Below are 24,484 nucleotides of genomic sequence, written 5' to 3'. Positions count from 1 at the left end.
CAACGGTCGGAGAAATAGGCAACTATGCAATGAAAATGCTTTTTGTGTAGCGATGGTGGTATAGTGGTGAGCATAGCTGCCTTCCAAGCAGTTGACCTGGGTTCGATTCCCAGCCATCGCAGTTGTTTCTTCTATACTGAACTTTGATGCATGAGAAGCCAGAATGATGGTTCAAATTAGGGTCGTTGGCTAAAAATTGTAAAAGGGAACACCGTTAAAATCTTTTTCCCAACAATTCAGCAGTATGCTTCATTTTAAATGCAGGATTACTTTTGTCATAAACTTTTCCGAAAAATTGGAAGCTATGCAATGAAAAAGCTTTTGTCTAGTGATAGTGGTATAGTGGTGAGCATAGCTGCCTTCCAAGCAGCTGATCTGGGTTCGATTCCCAGCCATCACAGGTATTTCTGCTATACTGAACTTTGATGCATGAGAATCCAGTCTGATGAAACCGGCAAAAAACCTCTTAACCAAAGCAATGGTGGTATAGTGGTGAGCATAGCTGCCTTCCAAACAGTTGACCTGTGTTCGATTCCCAGCCATCGCAGTTGTTTCTTCTATACTGAACTTTGATGCATGAGATGGTTCAAATTTGGGTCTTTGGCTAAACATTGTAATAGGGAAGACCGGCAAATACACATTCCCAACAATTCAGCAGTATGCATCATTTTAAATGCAGGATAACTTTTGTCATAAACATTTCGGAGAAATTGGAAACTATGCAATGAAAAAGCTTTTGTGTAGCGATGGTGGTATAGTGGTGGGCATAGCTGCCCTCCAAGCAGCTGATCTGGGTTCGATTCCCAGCCATCACAGGTATTTCTGCTATACTGAACTTTGATGCATGAGAAGTCAGTCAGAATGTCCACATTAGGGTCTTTGGCTAAGAATGATAATAGGGAAGACCGTCAAAAAACATGTCAAACCAATTCAGCAGTATGCATCATTTTAAATGCAGGATTACTTTTGGCATAAACCTTTCGGAGAAATTGGAAACTATGCAATGAAAAAGCCAGTGAAGTGCATGAGAATCCAGTCTGATGAAACCGGACAAAAACCTCTTAACCAAAGGAATGGTGGTATTGTGGTGACTTTTAGTAAATTTAGTAGCAGCGGTCGGAAAAAAGGCAACTATGCAATGGAAATACTTTTTGTGTAGCGATGGTGGTATAGTGGTGAGCATAGCTGCCTTCCAAGCAGTTGACCTGGGTTCGATTCCCAGCCATCGCAGTTGTTTCTTCTATACTGAGCTTCGATGCATGATAAGGCAGAATGATGGTTCAAAATAGGTTCTTTGGCTAAACATTGTAATAGGGAAGACCGGCAAATACACATTTCCATCAATTCAGCAGTATGCATAATTTTAAATCTATGTTTACTTTTGGCATAAACCTTTGAAATTGGCAACAATGCAATGTAGAAGCTTGTGATGGTGGTATAGTGGTGAGCATAGCTGCCTTCCAAGCAGTTGACCTGGGTTCGATTCCCAGCCATCGCAGTTGTTACTTCTATACTGAACTTTGATGCATGAGAATCCAGTCTGATGAAACCGGAGAAAAACCTCTTAACCAAAGCAATGGTGGTATAGTGGTGACTTTAAGTACATTTAGCATCAACGGTCGGAGAAATATGCAACTATGCAATGAAAAGCCTTGTGTAGCGATGGTGGTATAGTGGTGAGCATAGCTGCCTTCCAAGCAGTTGACCTGGGTTCGATTCCCAGCCATCGCAGTTGTTTCTTCTATACTGAACTTTGATGCATGAGAAGCCAGAATGATGGTTCAAATTAGGGTCTTTGGCTAAAAATTGTAAAAGGGAACACCGTCAAAATCTTTTTCCCAACAACTCAGCATTATGCTTCATTTTAAATGCAGGATTGCTTTTGGCATAAACCTTTCGGAGAAATTGGAAACTATGCAATGAAAAGTATTTTTGTGTAGCGATGGTGGTATAGTGGTGAGCATAGCTGCCTTCCAAACAGTTGACCTGGGTTCGATTCCCATCCATCGCAGTTGTTTCTTCTATACTAAACTTTGATGCATGAGAAGCCAGAATGATGGTTCAAAATAGGGTCTTTGGCTAAACATTGTAATAGGGAAGACCGGCAAATACACATTCCCAGCAATTCAGCAGTATGCATAATTTTAAATCCATGTTTACTTATGGCATAAACCTTTGAAATTGGCAACAATGCAATGCAGTAGCTTGTGATGGTGGTATAGTGATGAGCATAGCTGCCTTCCAAGCAGTTGACCTGGGTTCGATTCCCAGCCATCGCAGTGTTACTTCTATACTGAACTTTGATGCATGAGAATCCAGTCTGATGAAACCGGCAAAAAACCTCTTAACCAAAGCAATGGTGGTACAGTGGTGACTTTTAGTACATTTAGTATCAACGGTCGGAGAAATAGGCAACTATGCAATGAAAATACTTTTTGTGTAGCGATGGTGGTATAGTGGTGAGCATAGCTGCCTTCCAAGCAGTTGACCTGGGTTCGATTCCCAGCCATCGCAGTTGTTTCTTCTATACTGAACGTTGATGCATGAGAAGCCAGAATGATGGTTCAAATTAGGGTCTTTGGCTACAAATTGTAAAAGGGTACACCATCAAAATCTTTTTCCCAACAATTCAGCAGTATGCTTCATTTTAAATGCAGGATTGCTTTTGGCATAAACCTTTCGGAGAAATTGGAAACTATGCAATGAAAAAGCTTTTGTCTTGCGATGGTGGTAAAGTGGTGAGCATAAATATCTTCCAAGCAGTTGACCTGGGTTCGATTCCCAGCCATCGCAGTTGTTTCTTCTATACTGAACTTTGATGCATGATAAGCCAGAATGAAGGTTCAAAATAGGGTCTTTGGCTAAACATTGTAATAGGGAAGACCGGCAAATACACATTCCCAGCAATTCAGCAGTATGCAACATTTTAAATCCATGTTTACTTTTGGCATACACCTTTGAAATTGGCAACAATGCAATGCAGAAGCTTGTGATGGTGGTATAGTGGTGAGCATAGCTGCCTTCCAAGCAGTTGACCTGAGTTTGATTCCCAGCCATCGCAGTTGTTACTTCTATACTGAACTTTGATGCATGAGAATCCAGTCTGATGCAACCGGCAAAAAACCTCTTAACCGAAGCAATGGTGGTATAATGGTGACTTTTAGTAAATTTAGTATCAACGGTCGGAGAAATAGGCATATATGCAATGAAAAAATGAAAATACTTTTTGTGTAGAGATGGTGGTATAGTGGTGAGCATAGCTGCCTTCCAAGCAGTTGACGTGGGTTCGATTCCCAGCCATCTCAGTTGTTTCTTCTATACTGAACGTTGATGCATGAGAAGCCAGAATGATGGTTCAAATTAGGGTCTTTGGCTACAAATTGTAAAAGGGAACACCGTCAAAATCTTTTTCCCAACAATTCAGCAGTATGCTTCATTTTAAATGCAGGATTGCTTTTGGCATAAACCTTTCGGAGAAATTGGAAACTATGCAATGAAAAAGCTTTTGTCTTGCGATGGTGGTAAAGTGGTGAGCATAAATGCCTTCCAAGCAGTTGACCTGGGTTCGATTCCCAGCCATCGCAGTTGTTACTTCTATACTAAACTTTGATGCATGAGAAGCCAGAATGATGGTTCAAAATAGGGTGTTTGGCTAAACATTGTAATAAGGACGACCGGCAAATACACATTCCCAGCAATTCAGCAGTATGCATAATTTTAAATTCATGTTTACTTTTGGCATAAACCTTTGAAATTGGCAACAATGAAATGCACTAGCTTGTGATGGTGGTATAGTAGTGAGCATAAATGCCTTCCAAGCAGTTGACCTGGGTTCGATTCCCAGTCATCGCAGTTGTTACTTCTATACTGAACTTTGATGCATGAGAATCCAGTCTGATGAAACCGGCAAAAAACCTCTTAACCGAAGCAATGGTGGTATAGTGGTGACTTTTAGTAAATTTAGTATCAACGTTCGGAGAAATAGGCATATATGCAATGAAAATACTTTTTGTGTAGTGATGGTGGTATAGTGGTCAGCATAGCTGCCTTCCAAGCAGTTGACCTGGGTTCGATTCCCAGCCATCGCAGTTGTTTCTTCTATACTGAACTTTGATGCTTGAGAAGCCAGAATGATGGTTCAAATTAGGGTCGTTGGCTAAAAATTGTAAAAGGGAACACCGTCAAAATCTTTTTCCCAACAATTCAGCAGTATGCTTCATTTTAAATGCAGGATTGCTTTTGGCATAAACCTTTCGGAGAAATTGGAAACTATGCAATGAAAAATCTTTTGTCTTGCGATGGTGGTAAAGTGGTGAGCATAAATGCCTTCCAAGCAGTTGACCTGGGTTCGATTCCCAGCCATCGCAGTTGTTACTTCTATACTAAACTTTGATGCATGAGAAGCCAGAATGATGGTTCAAAATAGGGTGTTTGGCTAAACATTGTAATAAGGACGACCGGCAAATACACATTCCCAGCAATTCAGCAGTATGCATAATTTTAAATCCATGTTTACTTTTGGCATAAACCTTTGAAATTGGCAACAATGCAATGCAGTAGCTTTTGATGGTGGTATAGTGGTGAGCCTAGCTGCCTTCCAAGCAGTTAACCTGGGTTCGATTCCCAGCCATTGCAGTTGTTACTTCTATACTGAACTGTAATGCATGAGAATCCAGTCTGATGAAACCGGACAAAAACCTCTTAACCAAAGCAATGGTGGTATTGTGGTGACTTTTAGTAAATTTAGTATCAACGGTTGGAGAAATAGGCAACTATGCAATGAAAATACTTTTTGTGTAGCGATGGTGGTATAGTGGTGAGCATAGCTGCCTTCCAAGCAGTTGAACTGAGTTCGATTCCCAGCCATCGCAGTTGTTTCTTATATACTAAACTTTGATGCATGAGAAGCCAGAATGATGGTTCAAAATAGGGTCTTTGGCTACAAATTGTAATAAGGAAGACCGGCAAATACACATTCCCAGCAATTCAGCAGTATGCATAATTTTAAATCCATGTTTACTTTTGGCATAAACCTTTGAAATTGGCAACAATGCAATGCAGTAGCTTTTGATGGTGGTATAGTGGTGAGCCTAGCTGCCTTCCAAGCAGTTGACCTGGGTTCGATTCCCAGCCATCGCAGTTGTTACTTCTATACTGAACTTTGATGCATGAGAATCCAGTCTGATGAAACCGGACAAAAACCTCTTAACCAAAGCAATGGTGGTATTGTGGTGACTTTTAGTAAATGTAGTAGCAGCGGTCGGAGAAAAAGGCAACTATGCAATGAAAATACTTTTTGTGTAGCGATGCTGGTATAATAGTGAGCATAGCTGCCTTCCAAGCAGTTGACCTGGGTTTGATTCCCAGCCATCGCAGTTGTTTCTTCTATACTGAACTTTGATGCATGAGAAGCCAGAATGATGGTTCAAATTAGGGTCTTTGGCTAAAAATTGTAAAAGGGAACACCGTTAAAATCTTTTTCCCAACAATTCAGCAGTATGCTTCATTTTAAATGCAGGATTGCTTTTGGCATAAACCTTTCGGAGAAATTGGAAACTATGCAATGAAAAAGCTTTTGTCTTGCGATGGTGGTAAAGTGGTGAGCATAAATGCCTTCCAAGCAGTTGACCTGGGTTTGATTCCCAGCCATCGCAGTTGTTACTTCTATACTGAACTTTGATGCATAAGAATCCAGTCTGATGAAACCGGCAAAAAACCTCTTAACCAAAGCAATGGTGGTATAGTGGTGACTTTTAGTAAATGTAGTATCAACGGTCGGAGAAATAGGCAACTATGCAATGAAAAAGCTTTTGTCTTGCGATGGTGGTAAAGTGGTGAGCATAAATTTCTTCCAAGCAGTTGACCTGGGTTCGATTCCCAGCCATCGCAGTTGTTACTTCTATACTAAACTTTGATGCATGAGAAGCCAGAATGATGGTTCAAAATAGGGTGTTTGGCTAAACATTGTAATAAGGACGACCGGCAAATACACATTCCCAGCAATTCAGCAGTATGCATAATTTTAAATTCATGTTTACTTTTGGCATAAACCTTTGAAATTGGCAACAATGAAATGCACTAGCTTGTGATGGTGGTATAGTAGTGAGCATAAATGCCTTCCAAGCAGTTGACCTGGGTTCGATTCCCAGTCATCGCAGTTGTTACTTCTATACTGAACTTTGATGCATGAGAATCCAGTCTGATGAAACCGGCAAAAAACCTCTTAACCGAAGCAATGGTGGTATAGTGGTGACTTTTAGTAAATTTAGTATCAACGTTCGGAGAAATAGGCATATATGCAATGAAAATACTTTTTGTGTAGTGATGGTGGTATAGTGGTCAGCATAGCTGCCTTCCAAGCAGTTGACCTGGGTTCGATTCCCAGCCATCGCAGTTGTTTCTTCTATACTGAACTTTGATGCTTGAGAAGCCAGAATGATGGTTCAAATTAGGGTCGTTGGCTAAAAATTGTAAAAGGGAACACCGTCAAAATCTTTTTCCCAACAATTCAGCAGTATGCTTCATTTTAAATGCAGGATTGCTTTTGGCATAAACCTTTCGGAGAAATTGGAAACTATGCAATGAAAAATCTTTTGTCTTGCGATGGTGGTAAAGTGGTGAGCATAAATGCCTTCCAAGCAGTTGACCTGGGTTCGATTCCCAGCCATCGCAGTTGTTACTTCTATACTAAACTTTGATGCATGAGAAGCCAGAATGATGGTTCAAAATAGGGTGTTTGGCTAAACATTGTAATAAGGACGACCGGCAAATACACATTCCCAGCAATTCAGCAGTATGCATAATTTTAAATCCATGTTTACTTTTGGCATAAACCTTTGAAATTGGCAACAATGCAATGCAGTAGCTTTTGATGGTGGTATAGTGGTGAGCCTAGCTGCCTTCCAAGCAGTTAACCTGGGTTCGATTCCCAGCCATTGCAGTTGTTACTTCTATACTGAACTGTAATGCATGAGAATCCAGTCTGATGAAACCGGACAAAAACCTCTTAACCAAAGCAATGGTGGTATTGTGGTGACTTTTAGTAAATTTAGTATCAACGGTCGGAGAAATAGGCAACTATGCAATGAAAATACTTTTTGTGAAGCGATGGTGGTATAGTGGTGAGCATAGCTGCCTTCCAAGCAGTTGAACTGAGTTCGATTCCCAGCCATCGCAGTTGTTTCTTATATACTAAACTTTGATGCATGAGAAGCCAGAATGATGGTTCAAAATAGGGTCTTTGGCTACAAATTGTAATAAGGAAGACCGGCAAATACACATTCCCAGCAATTCAGCAGTATGCATAATTTTAAATCCATGTTTACTTTTGGCATAAACCTTTGAAATTGGCAACAATGCAATGCAGTAGCTTTTGATGGTGGTATAGTGGTGAGCATAGCTGCCTTCCAAGCAGTTGACCTGGGTTCGATTCCCAGCCATCGCAGTTGTTACTTCTATACTGAACTTTGATGCATGAGAATCCAGTCTGATGAAACCGGACAAAAACCTCTTAACCAAAGCAATGGTGGTATTGTGGTGACTTTTAGTAAATGTAGTAGCAGCGGTCGGAGAAAAAGGCAACTATGCAATGAAAATACTTTTTGTGTAGCGATGCTGGTATAATAGTGAGCATAGCTGCCTTCCAAGCAGTTGACCTGGGTTTGATTCCCAGCCATCGCAGTTGTTTCTTCTATACTGAACTTTGATGCATGAGAAGCCAGAATGATGGTTCAAATTAGGGTCTTTGGCTAAAAATTGTAAAAGGGAACACCGTTAAAATCTTTTTCCCAACAATTCAGCAGTATGCTTCATTTTAAATGCAGGATTGCTTTTGGCATAAACCTTTCGGAGAAATTGGAAACTATGCAATGAAAAAGCTTTTGTCTTGCGATGGTGGTAAAGTGGTGAGCATAAATGCCTTCCAAGCAGTTGACCTGGGTTTGATTCCCAGCCATCGCAGTTGTTACTTCTATACTGAACTTTGATGCATAAGAATCCAGTCTGATGAAACCGGCAAAAAACCTCTTAACCAAAGCAATGGTGGTATAGTGGTGACTTTTAGTAAATGTAGTATCAACGGTCGGAGAAATAGGCAACTATGCAATGAAAATACTTTTTGTGTAGCGATGGTGGTATAGTGGTGAGCATAGCTGCCTTCCAAGCAGTTGACCTGGGTTCGATTCCCAGCCATCGCAGTTGTTTCTTCCATACTGAACTTTGATGCATGAGAAGCCAGAATGATGGTTCAAATTAGGGTCGTTGGCTAAAAATTGTAAAAGGGAAGACCGTCAAAATCTTTTTCCCAACAATTCAGCAGTATGCTTCATTTTAAATGCAGGATTACTTTTGTCATAAACCTTTCTGAAACATTGGAAACTATGCAATGAAAAAGCTTTTGTCTAGTGATAGTGGTATAGTGGTGAGCATAGCTGCCTTCCATTCAGTTGACCTGGGTTCGATTCCCAGCCATCGCAGTTGTTTCTTCTATACTGAACTTTGATGCATGAGAAGCCAGAATGATGGTTCAAAATAGGGTCTTTGGCTAAACATTGTAATAAGGAAGACCGGCAAATACACATTCCCAGCAATTCAGCAGTATGCATAATTTTAAATTCATGTTTACTTTTGGCATAAACCTTTGAAATTGGCAACAATGCAATGCAGAAGCTTGTGATGGTGGTATAGTGGTGAGCATAGCTGCCTTCCATTCAGTTGACCTGGGTTCGATTCCCAGCCATCGCAGTTGTTACTTCTATACTGAACTGTAATGCATTATAATCCAGTCTGATGAAACCAGACAAAAACCTCTTAACCAAAGCAATGGTGGTATAGTAGTACATTTAGTATCAATGGTCCGAGAAATAGGCAACTATGCAATGAAAATACTTTTGTGTAGCGATGGCGGTATAGTGGTGAGCATAGCTGCCTTCAAAGCAGTTGACCTGGGTTCGATTCCCAGCCATCGCAGTTGTTTCTTCTATACTGAACTTTGATGCATGAGAAGCCAGAATGATGGTTCAAAATAGGGTCTTTGGCTAAACATTGTAATAAGGAAGACCGGCAAATACACATTCCCAGCAATTCAGCAGTATGCATAATTTTAAATTCATGTTTACTTTTGGCATAAACCTTTGAAATTGGCAACAATGCAATGCAGTAGCTTGTGATGGTGGTATAGTGGTGAGCATAGCTGCCTTCCAACCAGTTGACCTGGGTTCGATTCCCAGCCATCGCAGTTGTTTCTTCTATACAAGAACGTTGATGCATGAGAAGCCAGAATGATGGTTCAAATTAGGGTCTTTGGCTAAAAATTGTAAAAGGGAACACCGTCAAAATCTTTTTCCCAACAATTCAGGAGTATGCTTCATTTTAAATGCAGGATTGCTTTTGGCATAAACCTTTCGGAGAAATTGGAAACTATGCAATGAAAAAGCTTTTGTCTTGCGATGGTGGTAAAGTGGTGAGCATAAATGCCTTCCAAGCAGTTGAACTGGGTTCGATTCCCAGCCATCGCAGTTGTTACTTCTATACTGAACTTTGATGCATGATAATCCAGTCTGATGAAACCGGCAAAAAACCTCTTAACCGAAGCAATGGTGGTATAGTGGTGACTTTTAGTAAATGTAGTATCAACGGTCGGAGAAATAGTCATATATGCAATGAAAATACTTTTTGTGGTGCGATGGTGGTATAGTGGTGAGCATAGCTGCCTTCCAAGCAGTTGACCTGGGTTCGATTCCCAGCCATCGCAGTTGTTTCTTCTATACTAAACTTTGATGCATGAGAAGCCAGAATGATGGTTCAAAATAGGGTCTTTGGCTAAACACAGAGCCGTATAATAGAAGAGTTACGACAACGGAAGTCCAAAAACGGTTATCGTCACGTGGTTCATGTAGACGAGGATCGTTCCCCGGAAGTTCATGGCGGGCAATGTGAATGCACTGATAACAGGAGATCGAACTACGATTTTTGGTAATTATTAGTGAATAAAGGTTTTGATTTGCAATATTTATACAACAAATCGATATGTGTATGTATTTACATCAATATGTTTTAAAAAATAAAATAGAATTTGCTAATATTAAGTGATAATATTAGGATTAGTGTGAACAACTAGTTTACATGGTAGGCTAACAGTGCCTTGGTTAAAGAGCCTGTTGCTGTTTATGTATAGCTTTGAATTCTTTAAAACCAATATTATCTTCTTAAACTTGTATGGTAGTCAGGAGCATCACTTTCTAATGTTTATTGATATATTTAGAGGGAGGGGATCTAAAGTAATGCTTTAAAATTCAGATTAGATTAATGTCTACCATTTTCTTAAATTCATGGTAGTTTCAGTAATCCCATGGTAATTGAGGACACAAGTTATCTAAATGACTAATGTCATCTTTATGGCTTTCAGAAAGGACAGGAGACCGACAGGTGACTATCAAAGGACTAGCAGCAGCAGCATGATGATGATGATGATGTTAAATGTGTTGTTTTAGGAACATCCATTGCAAATACATGGAATTCAATAAACATTGAATAGCATATCATGCAGTTTGTCTGTGCCTTTTCCTCCGTGTTGTCCTGGTTTGCTGTGCTGCCTCCCTGTCGCCACCATGGTTTGCTGTGCTGCCTGGGGATGCTCAAATCGCTCCGAGAAAGGAGTACGAATGTACGGCTTCCCCACTGACACAGAGCGGAGGAAAAAATGGCTGGCTCAAGTCAGCAGGAGCAATTTCACGACCAACAGCAAAAAAATATGTGAGGTAATTATATACAAACACTGCATTTGCACTTTTTCACAAAACGAAAACCACACCATTGGGAAATCTTAATGTTTTGTTTAATACAAAAAAACAGGGAAAGGCTTGAAAAACACAGAGTTGAGACTCAGGGTGCAGGGTGAGGGTCTCAGTGCAGGTATTCAGGCTCCATTGAATCCCCCTCTGGTTCTTGTGCTGAAAGAGGGATAAACAGACAGGAGAAAGGGTTATACACACCTATATAGCACACCTATTGGATGGGAAATTGCCTTGGGGAGATAAGGTGTGGTCTTTGTTCCCAACTGAAGTTATGGAACTTTATTATTTGTGAATTTAATAAAGTATGACAAATGGCATCAGTAACAGATGTGATATGAATTTCTATAAAGTTGTCTCACATTCTTGGTTATATTTTATATACAGTATGTAATGAGTATAACATGTCCAGTAAGTATAAATAATTTCCTAATACTGTGTATTCAACCACTATGGAATATGTATGTGGGCAGACAAGATTCAGACACAGTTGTTCTGTGTGTGAAGTAACCTCAAGTCACTCCGCAGGCACATTTTGATGCAGACCAGTTTGTCAAGACAAAAAAGGGCAAGACTAGGCTGAGAGCAGAGGCTATACCCACCATCTTCGTGCATCGCCCTGTGGTCAAAAAGAGAAGGGCCCCTGCACCACGATTCACCCCGGGACCTGTATCTACAAAGCCCATAGCTCATGATCACAGCTATAGTGTGAAAGGTGACACAGGTATAATAAGTATTAACTCTTAGTAACAAAAGTAATATTTCTTATTTTTAAGTGGTATAATATTTTAAATGTTCGAACATTTACAGTGCCATGTCTTCTACTTACATTAGTCTCAAAGATTGAGGGAAGAAGGGATGAGGAGACTGAGATAAAGGAAAGTGAGGGTGAAGAAAGAGAGGACATGGCTAGTGAGGAGAGACAGGGAGGGCGGACACCACCCACTCAGCCAGGAGCCAGTCAGCATACGAGGGAACCAGCAGCCAGTCAGCATATGAGGGAACCAGCAGCCAGTCAGCATACGAGGGAACCAGCAGCCAGTCAGCATACGAGGGAACCAGCAGCCATTCAAACAGATATATTACAACAATTAAAGAGAAAATTAAAGAGCCAAGAAGGAATCACCAAAAAAGCAAAGGCTGCACTAAGAAAAATCAGGAAGGAAAGTGCAGCTCTCAAGAAAACAATGAAAATTAGGGACAAGAAATATAAGAAAACGTTTTCAAAAGACCAACTGAAGGCATTAGGCAGACTCACCACAAAGGGGATGAAATGGAGCAATGAGACAATTAAGAAGGCTTTAAAAATGTGCTTTGCGAGCGGACCAACGGGTTACAAAACTCTGCAGGAATTGAAGATTCCCCTTCCAGGAATAAGGACACTGCAAAGAAGGATGCAATGTGTTAAGTTTGAGCCTGGTGTGTTGACAGAGGTCTTTGATTTCCTAAAATTGAAGGCAGATAAATTGACAGACCTTGAAAGGGAGTGTGTGTTGACCTTGGATGAAATGGCAATCACACCAAGTGTGGAGTTAGACATGATTACAGGCAAACTGTACGGTGATGTGACTTTACCAGGTCACACAGGGGTGGCAACACATGCTTGTGTGTTTATGTTGGCTGGAAACACAACACGGTGGAAGCAAGTAGTGGCATATCATTACACTGGCAATTCTACCAATGGAGCAGAGTACAGGCCAATCATTATTGAGATAATACAGAGGGCAGCATCCATAGGGCTACATGTGCTTGATGTCACCACCGACATGGGTAGCCCTAACCGAGCCATGTGGAAATCCTTTGGGGTGGACCAAAATAAAACATCGGTGCCACATCCAGCAAAACCAGACAGGCAGCTCTATTTCATGCCCGATGTCCCACATCTGGTAAAAAATTTAAAAAGTGCCCTTGTCCGTGGGCAGGTCTTCATAATTCCTGAGGATGTTGTTAACAGAGAGAACCTCCCCTCTAACGAGGTTTCTGTGGTCCCCATTAAGGACTTATTGACCTTTCAGGAAGGGATGGCCTTAAAAATAGCTCCCCATCTTTCAGCTACAGCCATCGAGCCAAGTCACTTTGATAAGATGAAGGTTGGTCTTGCTCTAAATGTGTTCAGTAAGGCTACAAGTGCTGGGCTGAAATACATGGTGCAGCAAGAAAACCGCCCTCTGTCATACCTGACGACAGCGTGGTTCCTGGAGCAGGTTGATCGTTGGTTTGATCTGATGTCATCTCGCCATCCAATTACAGCCCTGAGCAGGCTCAAGATGGAGGAGTACCAAAAGGCCATCACCTTCCTCCAGAACATCGTCCATCTGTTTCGTGGGATAAAGATAGGTCAAAAGGGAGGTTGGAAGCCTGTTCAAACAGGGGTGATAATGGCAACAACATCAATTTTGGCCATACAAGAGGAGATGCTTACACAAGGACACAGGTTTGTGTTAACGTCAAGGTTCACACAAGACTGCCTTGAAAATACATTCAGCTGTGTGAGGTCTAAAAATCCTGTCCCAACTCCAGTGGAATTCCATCATGCACTGAGAATCATATCTGTGGGGCAGTTCCTCACCACCATCAGCTCTGGGAGCTACCAGGAAGACCACAGTAGCTTTTTGGCAGACTTCCTGGACACAGGGGAGCCAAATATCACTCCATCAGTCAGAGTGGAACAGCTGATGGCGGTGAACAGAGCAGCAGCACCTGACCTCACAAAAACTGAGAAATGTATTCTCTTCCATCTTGCAGGCTACATCGTCCACAAAATCATCAAGTTTGCCAGCATCTGTGAAAAATGCAAAATTGCAACAGAGCACCATGATGAGAGTCCTTCTGGTGACAACAGCTTGTTAGTGGACTTGAAAGACTTCAAGGCAGGTGCTCTTTGTCGTCCCTCCCAAGAAGCCTTTGACTTCATTCACCAAATTGAGGAACTATTTAGGACCAAGACTGGTTCCTCCCTCATGCAGCTCCCCAACGCAGTGGCTGTCTTGGAGAAAGAAGCTCAGGCCCTCTCCAGTAGGCTTCCGTCATGCTGTGGAGTACAACAAAAACTTGTAAAAAGATTTATACGGCTGAGGCTGAGAATTGAGGCAAAACAAATCAGAAATGACAGAAAAATAATTAAATTAAAAGATGGCCATTTTGGAAGCAAGAGCCAATCCAAAAAGGTGAAAAGGAACAACAGCAGCCAAGCTACCACATCCAGCAACCCCCAAACAGATCCACAGCTGCAATCATTTCCATTAGCCGTTGCAATGGAAATATTTGGACTAAACATTGCTCTTCCACCTGCCAGCACCCAGCTAACATCACTGCCCCTCCACCCGTAACATCACTGCCCCTCCACCCGTAACATCACTGCCCCTCCACCTGCCAGCACCCAGCCAGAAGAGAGCAAACAACAAAAACAAGCAAGGTGTCCCGTCATGTACCTGGAAGGTTGGGTTGGCAAAATGGAGTAAGAGAGGGACTTGAAAAACCTTGGTGGCTCTCTACTCCTGTTGTTACAGTTGTCTTGGTTACAGCTCTCACGTTTTTTTTGTTGCCATTTCCACATCTTTAGAAAATATGAAATAAAAAATTGAAGTGAAATCAACCTCTTCTCTGGAGAACAAACTTTGATTTCTCTGTCTTGTGAGTTTGCAGTCTTGCTCCTCCACCTGTAACATCACTGCCCCTCCACCTGCCATACAGTAGGTTACTAACAAGATTACTTATATAATACAGTGATAGAATACATGTTTAGTATGCTTACTTATATAAAACAGTAGTATTAAACTTACCTTGTGTTTTCACACTCACTTAAGTCCCTCTCCCTTTGCCATCAATCCAAAATCAGCTGAGCTGCAACATTATACAGGCAGGTAATAATCAACATAATCACAAGGACACAATATGGCTCTTCTAAAAAACACTCACTCTTACACGCACCAAAGTTATATTTATCTAATATTTAACTCCCTCCACCCCCGCATACAATCCCGTTTAGAAGCCCCTCTTCTCTAATTCAACAACGTTGGACCAAATGACATTAAGAGAACGGAATTTACAATTAAAAGGTTGTTCAACGTCTGTTGCTAACTTGCTTCGGTATCCTAGCTTGATCTGTTATCTGTAAACGTTCCCTAAATCTACTGATTTAGGAATAATCCACTGACATCCTTTAATACACATGTTAATTTGAATCAGATGTACTGATAATATCCGCAATATAAATCTTTAAACTTCTTCTTACCTTTAAAAGTCCGTCACGAACGGTTATTATGCTGCAACTCTACCGCTCTGCTAGCCTTGGCGCTAACTTCCGGGGAACGAATGAGAAGCTCCACGATCCGCCATTGCTGTAAAAAAGTGGTCCATTGGAATGAACGGAGATGTCATAACTCTTCTATTATACGGCTCTGGCTAAACATTGTAATAAGGAAGACCGGCAAATACACATTTCCAGCAATTCAGCAGTATGCATAATTTTAAATCCATGTTTACTTTTGGCATAAACCTTTGAAATTGGCAACAATGCAATGCAGTAGCTTGTGATGGTGGTATAGTGATGAGCATAGCTGCTTTCCAAGCAGTTGACCTGGGTTCGATTACTTGCCATCACAGGTATTTCTTCTATACTGAACTTTGATGCATGAGAAGTAAGTCAGAATGTCCACATTAGGGTCTTTGGCTAAGAATGATAATAGGGAAGACCGTCAAAAAACATGTCAAACCAATTCAGCAATATGCATAATTTTAAATGCAGGATTACTTTTGGCATAAACCCTTCGGAGAAATTGGAAACTATGCAATGGAAAAGCCAGTGAAGTGCATTAGAATCCAGTCTGATGAAACCGGACAAAAACCTCTTAACCAAAGCAATGGTGGTATTATGGTGACTTTTAGTAAATTTAGTAGCAGCGGTCTGAGAAAAAGGCAACTATGCAATGAAAATACTTTTTGTGTAGTGATGGTGGTATGGTGGTGAGCATAGCTGCCTTCCAAGCAGATGACCTGGGTTTGATTCCCAGCCATCGCAGTTATTTCTTCTATACTGAGCTTTGATGCATGATAAGGCAGAATGATGGTTCAAAATAGGGTCTTTGGCTAAACATTGTAATAGGGAAGACCGGCAAATACACATACCCATCAATTCAGCAGTATGCATAATTTTAAATCTATGTTTACTTTTGGCATAAACCTTTGAAATTGGCAACAATGCAATGTAGAAGCTTGTGATGGTGGTATAGTGGTGAGCATAGCTGCCTTCCAAGCAGTTGACCTGGGTTCGATTCCCAGCCATTGCAGTTGTTTCTTCTATACTGAACTTTGATGCATGAGAAGCCAGAATGATGGTTCAAATTAGGGTCTTTGGCTAAAAATTGTAAAAGGGAACACCGTCAAAATATTTTTCCCAACAATTCAGCAGTATGCTTCATTTTAAATGCAGGATTGCTTTTGGCATAAACCTTTCGGAGAAATTGGAAACAATGCAATGAAAAAGCTTTTGTCTTGCGATGGTGGTAAAGTGGTGAGCATAAATGCCTTCCAAGCAGTTGACCTGGGTTCGATTCCCAGCCATCGCAGTTGTTACTTCTATACTGAACTTTGATGCATGAGAATCCAGTCTGATGAAACCGGCAAAAAACCTCTTAACCGAAGCAATGGTGGTATAGTGGTGACTTTTAGTAAATGTAGTATCAACGGTCGGAGAAATAGGCATATATGCAATGAAAATACTTGTTGTGTAACGATGGTGGTATAGTGGTGGGAATAGCTGCCCTCCAAGCAGCTGACCAGGGTTCGATTCCCAGCCATCACAGGTATTTCTTCTATACTGAACTTTGATGCATGAGAAGTCAGTCAGAATGTCCACATTAGGGTCTTTGGCTAAGAATGTTAATAGGGAAGACCGTCAAAAAAACATGTCAAACCAATTCAGCAGTATGCATCATTTTAAATGCAGGATTACTTTTGGCATAAACCTTTCGGAGAAATTGGAAACTATGCAATTAAAAAAATTCAGTGAAGTGCATTAGAATCCAGTCTGATGAAACCGGACAAAAACCTCTTAACCAAAGCAATGGTGGTGTTGTGGTGATTTTTAGTAAATTTAGTAGCAGCGGTCAGAGAAAAAGGCAACTGTGCAATGAAAATACTTTTTGTGTAGCGATGGTGGTATAATGGTGAGCATAGCTGCCTTCCAAGCAGTTGACCTGGGTTCGATTCACAGACATCGCAGTTGTTACTTCTATACTGAACTGTAATGCATGAGAATCCAGTCTGATGAAACCAGACAAAAACCTCTTAACCAAAGCAATGGTGGTATAGTGGTGAACTTTGATGCATGAGAAGCCAGAATGATGGTTCAAATTAGGTTCTTTGGCTAAAAATTTTAAAAGGGAACACCGTTAAAATCTTTTTCCGAACAATTCAGCAGTATGCTTCATTTTAAATGCAGGATTGCTTTTGGCATAAACCTTTCGGAGAAATTGGAAACTATGCAATGAAAAAGCTTTTGTCTTGCGATGGTGGTAAAGTGGTGAGCATAAATGCCTTCTAAACAGTTAACCTGGGTTTGATTCCCAGCCATCGCAGTTGTTACTTATATACTGAACTTTGATGCATGAGAATCCAGTCTGATGAAACCGGCATAAAACCTCTTAACCAAAGCAATGGTGGTATAGTGGTGACTTTTGGTAAATTTAGTATCAACGGTCGGAGAAATAGGCAACTATGCAATGAAAATACTTATTGTGTAGCGATGGTGGTATAGTGGTGAGAATAGCTGCCTTCCAAGCAGTTGACCTGGGTTCGATTCCCAGCCATCGCAGTTGTTTCTTCTATACTGAACTTTGATGCATGAGAAGCCAGAATGATGGTTCAAATTAGGGTCGTTGGCTAAAAATTGTAAAAGGGAACACCGTTAAAATCTTTTTCCCAACAATTCAGCAGTATGCTTAATTTTAAATGCAGGATTACTTTTGTCATAAACCTTTCCGAAAAATTGGAAGCTATGCAATGAAAAAGCTTTTGTCTAGTGATAGTGGTATAGTGGTGAGCATAGCTGCATTCCATTCAGTTGACCTGGGTTCGATTCACAGCCATCGCAGTTGTTACTTCTATACTGAACTGTAATGCATGAGAATCCAGTCTGATGAAACCAGACAAAAACCTCTTAACCAAAGCAATGGTGGTATAGTGGTGATTTTTATTACATTTAGTATCAATGGTCGGAGAAATAGGCAACTATGCAATGAAAATACTTCTGTGTAGCGATGGTGGTATAGTGGTGAGCATAGCTGCCTTCCAAGCAGTTGACCTGGGTTCGATTCCCAGCCATCGCAGTTGTTACTTCTATACTGAACTTTGATGCATGAGAATCCAGTCTGATGAAACCGGACAAAAACCTCTTAACCGAAGCAATGATTGTATAGTGGTGACTTTTAGTACATTTAGTATCAACGGTCGGAGAAATAGGCAACTATGCAATGAAAATACTTTTGTGTAGCGATGGTGGTATAGTGGTGAGCATAGCTGCCTTCCAAGCAGTTGACCTGGGTTCGATTCCCAGCCATGGCAGTTGTTTCTTCTATACTGAACTTTGATGCATGAGAAGCCAGAATGATGGTTCAAATTAGGGTCTTTGGCTAAAAATTGTAAAAGGGAACACCGTCAAAATCTTTTTTCCAACAATTCAGCAGTATGCTTCATTTTAAATGCAGGATTGCTTTTGGCATAAACCTTTCGGAGAAATTGGAAACTATGCAATGAGAAAGCTTTTGTCTTGCGATGGTGGTAAAGTGGTGAGCATAAATGCCTTCCAAGCAGTTGACCTGGATTCGATTCCCAGCCATCGCAGTTGTTTCTTCTATACTGAACTTTGATGCATGAGAAGTCAGTCAGAATGTCCACAATAGGGTCTTTGGCTAAGAATGATAATAGGGAAGACCGTCAAAAAACATGTCAAACCAATTCAGCAGTATGCATAATTTTAAATGCAGGATTACTTTTGGCATAAACCTTTCGGATAAATTGGAAACTATGCAATGAAAAAGCCAGTGAAGTGCATGAGAATCCAGTCTGATGAAAACCGGACAAAAACCTCTTAACCAAAGCAATGGTGGTATCGTTGTGACTGTTAGTACATTTAGTATCAACGGTCGGAGAAATAGGCAACTATGCAATGAAAATACTTTTGTGTAGAGATGGTGGTATAGTGGTGAGCATAGCTGCCTTCCAAGCAGTTGACCTGGGTTCGATTCCCTGCCATCGCAGTTGTTTCTTCTATACTGAACTTTGATGCATGAGAAGCCAGAATGATGGTTCAAATTAGGGTCTTTGGCTAAACATTGTAATAAGGAAGACCGGCAAATACACATTCCCAGCAATTCAGCAGTATGCATAATTTTAAATCCATGTTTACTTTTGGCATAAACCTTGGAAATTGGCAACAATGCAATGCAGTAGCTTGTGATGGTGGTATAGTGGTGAGGCATAGCTGCCTTCCAAGCAGTTGACCTGGGTATGATTCCCAGCCATCGCAGTTGTTACTTCTATACTGAACTTTGATGCATGAGAATCCAGTCTGATGAAACCGGCAAAAAACCTCTTAACCAAAGCAATGGTGGTATAGTGGTGACTTTTAGTACATTTAGTATCAACGGTCTGAGAAATAGGCAACTATGCAATGAAAATACTTTTTGTGTAGCGATGGTGGTATAGTGGTGAGCATAGCTGCCTTCCAAGCAGTTGACCTGGGTTCGATTCCCAGCCATCGCAGTTGTTTCTTCTATACTAAACTTTGATGCTTGAGAAGCCAGAATGATGGTTCAAAAATAGGGTCTTTGGCTACAAATTGTAATAAGGAAGACCGTCAAATACACATTCCCAGCAATTCAGCAGTATGCATAATTTTAAATCCATGTTTTACTTTTGGCATAAACCTTTGAAATTGGCAAACAATGCAATGCAGTAGCTTGTGATGGTGGTATAGTGGTGAGCATAGCTGCCTTCCAAGCAGTTGACCTGGGTATGATTCCCAGCCATCGCAGTTGTTACTTCTATACTGAACTTTGATGCATGAGAATCCAGTCTGATGAACCGGCAAAAAAAACCTCTTAACCAGAAGCAATGGTGGTATAGTGGTGACTTTTAGTACATTTAGTATCAACGGTCTGAGAAATAGGCAACTATGGCAATGAAAATACTTTTTGTGTAGCGATGGTGGTATAGTGGTGAGCATAGCTGCCTTCCAAGCAGTTGACCTGGGTTCGATTTCCAGCCATCGCAGTTGTTTCTTCTATACTAAACTTTGATGCTTGAGAAGCCAGAATGATGGTTCAAAATAGGGTCTTTGGCTACAAATTGTAATAAGGGAAGACCGTCAAATACACATTCCCAGCAATTCAAGCAGTATGCATAATTTTAAATCCATGTTTACTTTGCATAAACCTTTGAAATTGGCAACAATGCAATGCAGTAGCTTGTGATGGTGGTATAGTGGTGAGCATAGCTGCCTTCCAAGCAGTTTGACCTGGGTTTGATTCCCACCATCGCATTTGTTACTTCTATACTGAAACTTTGATGCATGAGAAGCCAGTCCTGATGAAACCGGCAAAAAACCCTCTTAACAGAAGCAATGGTGGTATAGTGGTGACTTTTAGTACATTTAGTATCAACGGTCTGAGAAATAGGCAACTATGCAATGAAAAATACTTTTTGTGTAGCGATGGTGGTTATAGTGGTGAGCATAGCTGCCTTCCAAGCAGTTGACCTGGGTTCGATTCCCAGCCATCGCAGTTGTTTCTTCTACTACTAAACTTTTGATGCTTGAGAAGCCAGAATGATGGTTCAAAATAGGGTCTTTGGCTACAAATTGTAATAAGGAAAGATCCGGTCCAAATACACATTCCCAGCAATTCAGCAGTATGCATAATTTTAAATCATGTTTACTTTTGGCATAAACCTTTGAAATTGGCAACAATGCAATGCAGTAGCTTGTGATGGTGGTATAGTGGTGAGCATAGCTGCCTTCCAAGCAGTTGACCTGGGTTTTGATTCCCTAGCCATCGCAGTTGTTACTTCTATACTGAACTTGATGCATGAGAAGCCAGTCTGATGAAAACCGCAAAAAACCTCTTAACAGAAGCAATGGTGGTATAGTGGTGACTTTTAGTACAATTTAGTATCACGGTCGGAGAAATAGGCAATATATGCAATGAAAATACTTTTGTGTAGCGATGGTGGTTTTAGTGGTGAGCATAGCTGCCTTCCAAGCAGTTGACCTGGGTTCCGTTCTCAGCCATCGCAGTTGTTTCTTCTATACTAAACTTTGATGCTTTAGAAGCCAGAATGATGGTTCAAAATAGGGTCTTTGGCTAAAAATTGTAATAAGGAGAACCGCAATACACATTCCAGCAATTCAGCAGTATGCATTACATTTTAAATCCATGTTTACTTTTGGCATAAACCTTTGAAATTGGCAAACAATGCAATGCAGTAGCTTGTGATGGTGGTATAGTGATGGGAGCATAGCTGCCTTCCAAGCAGTTGACCTGGGTTTGATTCCCAGCCATCGCAGTTGTTACTTCTATACTGAACTTTGATGCATGAGAATCCAGTCTGATGAAACCGGCAAAAAACCTCTTAACCGAAGCAATGGTGGTACAGTGGTGACTTTTAGTACATTTAGTATCAACGGTCTGAGAAATAGGCAACTATGCAATGAAAATACTTTTTGTGTAGCGATGGTGGTATAGTGGTGAGCATAGCTGCCTTCCAAGCAGTTGACCTGGGTTCGATTCCCAGCCGTCGCAGTTGTTTCTTCTATACTGAGCTTTGATGCATGAGAAGCCAGAATGAAGGTTCAAAATAGGGTCTTTGGCTAAACATTGTAATAGGGAAGACCGGCAAATACACATTCCCAGCAATTCAGCAGTATGCATAATTTTAAATCCATGTTTACTTTTGGCATAAACCTTTGAAATTGGCAACAATGCAATGCAGAAGCTTGTGATGGTGGTATAGTGGTGAGCATAGCTCCCTTCCAAGCAGTTGACCTGAGTTTGATTCCCAGCCATCGCAGTTGTTACTTCTATACTGAACTTTGATGCATGAGAATCCAGTCTGATGAAACCGGCAAAAAACCTCTTAACCGAAGCAATGATGGTATAGTGGTGACTTTTAGTAAATTTAGTATCAACGGTCGGAGAAATAGGCAACTATGCAATGAAAATACTTTTGTGTAGCGATGGTGGTATAGTGGTGAGCATAGCTGCCTTCAAAGCAGTTGACCTGGGTTCGATTCCCAGCCATCGCAGTTGTTTCTTCTATACTGAACTTTGATGCATGAGAAGCCAGAATGATGGTTCAAATTAGGGTCGTTGGCTCAAATTTTTAAAAGGGAACACCGTCAAAATATTTTTCCCAACAATTCAGCAGTATGCTTCATTTTAAATGCAGGATTACTTTTGTCATAAACCTTTCGGAAAAATTGGAAGCTATGCAATGAAAATTAGGGTCTTTGGCTAACTAACGTTGTAGCCTCTATGGTTGTAGCCTAGCAGAGTGGACAAGTTGCTGTTAGCTGACAGTGAGGCATGTACGTGTCCATCAACGTGACCAAGCCCTAATTTATGCAAAAACTTTAAGACCTAATATAAATAAAAGGGTCGTGTTAGAAAACAATTCACTCACAGATTCATAATCATGAAGGTGGAATCTAACTATATCGATAATAATATTTATTGCATCCATGGGTAGAAACATGTTTTTTTCTGCTGTAAAGTTGGGCATTTTAACATGGGGGTCTATGGAAATTGCTCCTTTCTGCAGCCAGTCCCTAGCGGCCCATGTATGAACTGCAGTGTGTGGCACTTCCGTATTGGCTTCCCGGCTGTTCCCCAGAGTTTGCCGCTTGGATAAAACAGGTTTGAAATAATTCCAATGTATCATATAGGACAGTAAACCAGACATATCGTTTTAAACTGGAGAGATAAAAACATATGCATAAATAAAATAGTAAGATATGAATGAACAACAAAAATAAAATACGTTACATTTATTTGTTATTGGCTATAGGTTACTGATTATGTTCACATACTTATTTAATTATTAAAATGTAAACCGATCTTTTTCATATGGGTGTTTAGAGTTGTACCCCCTAGATTGAAGTATTTTACTTTAAAATGTTCAAACATTTCTTCCCGGTATGCCTGAGAAGGCAGATATGCTTGTTTTTCTCAACAAGAACTGTTTTTAAATGGGGGGGGGGGGGGGGGGGGGGGGGGTTCCTTTAAAAGTTAGATTGTTGTAGCTTCAGTGGTTCTCAGGTTACAGTTACATAGCAGTGAATATAAACAGACTGATTCATGTGATTATTACTGTAAACTAACCTGTGTAAAAGTTTCTCGAATACATTTAATTTTTTTGGTGGAAGAAGCATGTATCATTTTTTTACCCTGCCCCTCAAAGAATCGGAATTGAGATTCGTTAAGAACCGGAATCGAACAGTAGAATCGGAATCGGAATCAGAATCAGAATCGTGGAAATTCAAACGATACCCAACCCTAATTATAACACAGCAGGACCTCGGTTGGTAAGGAACCTCAAAGTGTATATAAATAACAAAAATAATACAAGATAATTATATGAATAGAGTAAAAAATGTATTTAAATAAAACAAGATTTATTCAACATAATTAATAATAAAGGTTCTCGATAAGGAATTTAAAACCTGGGATTGGCTCCATACAGGTCTGAACAAGAAGACCACTAAACAAAGTAGCTAACAATGCTAATGAAACAGTGCTTAGAATATTAGCCTTAGTTTTCATAACATCATTTTCTTTAGATCTTTCTTTGATTATAAATGCTATTATTTTAAAGCATTATTTATGAATAGTCCCTTTTTTATTTCATAATTATATTTTACCCAAAAACACCTTGACTTATAACTGTGTTCTCAACAGCTTGGCACTTGAAAATACAGAGCTCCTACTTTAAAAAGCCAGTTGGAGTAAATGCTTTTACCAATAAGGAAGCAGTTGTCCTGTCCTGACCTCACATATCAGTGAAAGTACACATGTTAAATTATAAAGCACCAACTAAAAGGCAACATCAAGTATATTGCCCTGTGTTTGATTACAATAATATGTTACTATATTAATACCAGCATGTACATTGATGTCAAACTATATAGCTATTGTTATCAGCTGGGTAGTGAGCAAATATATCTTCTAAAGAAATCAACTTAAATGTCAAAAATAATGATTTATATTTCCTTGATTCAAAAAAGTATTTAATCTGTATATTTTCCACAATACATTGTTCTAATTTGTTATTTATTTAATATTGAACACTTTGGGGCCCTATTCATTCAGATTTTGTTATTGTTTATTTTGTTATTAATACAATATTTTCTCTATAAATGTAGTCCATTTGGCTGTGACTGTCTAATGTCATGGAGCTACCTGCAGTACATGAGCTGCTCTCCATTTAGTTATTTATGTTTTCATACATAATATTTCCCTTGCCACCTCTATTATTTCCTGTTGTTTAAATTATTCAATGCTTAAATTGAAACTACAGTCTCCCCTCATGGTTGGTTGTTCCTTTATGAAAGGGAGACTGCTGGCTAAATCATAAATCCAGTGTAAAGCACCATGTCAGTGTCCGCTCCAAACGTCCTTTTTCTCACACCCACAGGATAA

General features: G+C 40.3%; 18 non-coding genes across 18 annotated transcripts; all 18 read left to right on the top strand.

Moving 5' to 3' along the window:
* The first annotated feature begins 49 nt into the window (after positions 1–49).
* trnag-ucc lies at positions 50–121 on the top strand. Its single transcript has one exon. It is a non-coding gene; the product is annotated as a tRNA-Gly (tRNA).
* Positions 122–1,158: 1,037 nt separating this feature from the next.
* Positions 1,159–1,230, top strand: trnag-ucc. The gene has a single exon. It is a non-coding gene; the product is annotated as a tRNA-Gly (tRNA).
* Positions 1,231–1,426: 196 nt separating this feature from the next.
* On the top strand, positions 1,427–1,498 carry trnag-ucc. Its single transcript has one exon. It is a non-coding gene; the product is annotated as a tRNA-Gly (tRNA).
* Positions 1,499–1,659: 161 nt separating this feature from the next.
* On the top strand, positions 1,660–1,731 carry trnag-ucc. The gene has a single exon. It is a non-coding gene; the product is annotated as a tRNA-Gly (tRNA).
* A 711-nt stretch (positions 1,732–2,442) lies between these two features.
* trnag-ucc lies at positions 2,443–2,514 on the top strand. Its single transcript has one exon. It is a non-coding gene; the product is annotated as a tRNA-Gly (tRNA).
* A 1,502-nt stretch (positions 2,515–4,016) lies between these two features.
* trnag-ucc lies at positions 4,017–4,088 on the top strand. The gene has a single exon. It is a non-coding gene; the product is annotated as a tRNA-Gly (tRNA).
* A 2,233-nt stretch (positions 4,089–6,321) lies between these two features.
* trnag-ucc lies at positions 6,322–6,393 on the top strand. Its single transcript has one exon. It is a non-coding gene; the product is annotated as a tRNA-Gly (tRNA).
* A 1,730-nt stretch (positions 6,394–8,123) lies between these two features.
* trnag-ucc lies at positions 8,124–8,195 on the top strand. Its single transcript has one exon. It is a non-coding gene; the product is annotated as a tRNA-Gly (tRNA).
* Positions 8,196–8,895: 700 nt separating this feature from the next.
* trnastop-uca lies at positions 8,896–8,967 on the top strand. Its single transcript has one exon. It is a non-coding gene; the product is annotated as a tRNA-Sec (tRNA).
* A 712-nt stretch (positions 8,968–9,679) lies between these two features.
* Positions 9,680–9,751, top strand: trnag-ucc. Its single transcript has one exon. It is a non-coding gene; the product is annotated as a tRNA-Gly (tRNA).
* Positions 9,752–16,006: 6,255 nt separating this feature from the next.
* On the top strand, positions 16,007–16,078 carry trnag-ucc. Its single transcript has one exon. It is a non-coding gene; the product is annotated as a tRNA-Gly (tRNA).
* Positions 16,079–17,532: 1,454 nt separating this feature from the next.
* trnag-ucc lies at positions 17,533–17,604 on the top strand. The gene has a single exon. It is a non-coding gene; the product is annotated as a tRNA-Gly (tRNA).
* A 442-nt stretch (positions 17,605–18,046) lies between these two features.
* Positions 18,047–18,118, top strand: trnag-ucc. The gene has a single exon. It is a non-coding gene; the product is annotated as a tRNA-Gly (tRNA).
* A 163-nt stretch (positions 18,119–18,281) lies between these two features.
* On the top strand, positions 18,282–18,353 carry trnag-ucc. The gene has a single exon. It is a non-coding gene; the product is annotated as a tRNA-Gly (tRNA).
* Positions 18,354–19,481: 1,128 nt separating this feature from the next.
* On the top strand, positions 19,482–19,553 carry trnag-ucc. The gene has a single exon. It is a non-coding gene; the product is annotated as a tRNA-Gly (tRNA).
* A 438-nt stretch (positions 19,554–19,991) lies between these two features.
* Positions 19,992–20,063, top strand: trnag-ucc. Its single transcript has one exon. It is a non-coding gene; the product is annotated as a tRNA-Gly (tRNA).
* A 1,454-nt stretch (positions 20,064–21,517) lies between these two features.
* On the top strand, positions 21,518–21,589 carry trnag-ucc. The gene has a single exon. It is a non-coding gene; the product is annotated as a tRNA-Gly (tRNA).
* Positions 21,590–22,020: 431 nt separating this feature from the next.
* On the top strand, positions 22,021–22,092 carry trnastop-uca. The gene has a single exon. It is a non-coding gene; the product is annotated as a tRNA-Sec (tRNA).
* The last annotated feature ends 2,392 nt before the right edge of the window (positions 22,093–24,484 follow it).

Source organism: Gymnodraco acuticeps, unplaced genomic scaffold (genome assembly GCF_902827175.1).
Source record: "Gymnodraco acuticeps unplaced genomic scaffold, fGymAcu1.1, whole genome shotgun sequence".
Classification (NCBI taxonomy): Eukaryota; Metazoa; Chordata; class Actinopteri; order Perciformes; family Bathydraconidae; genus Gymnodraco; species Gymnodraco acuticeps.
This window is presented reverse-complemented; position numbering and strand designations above follow the sequence as displayed.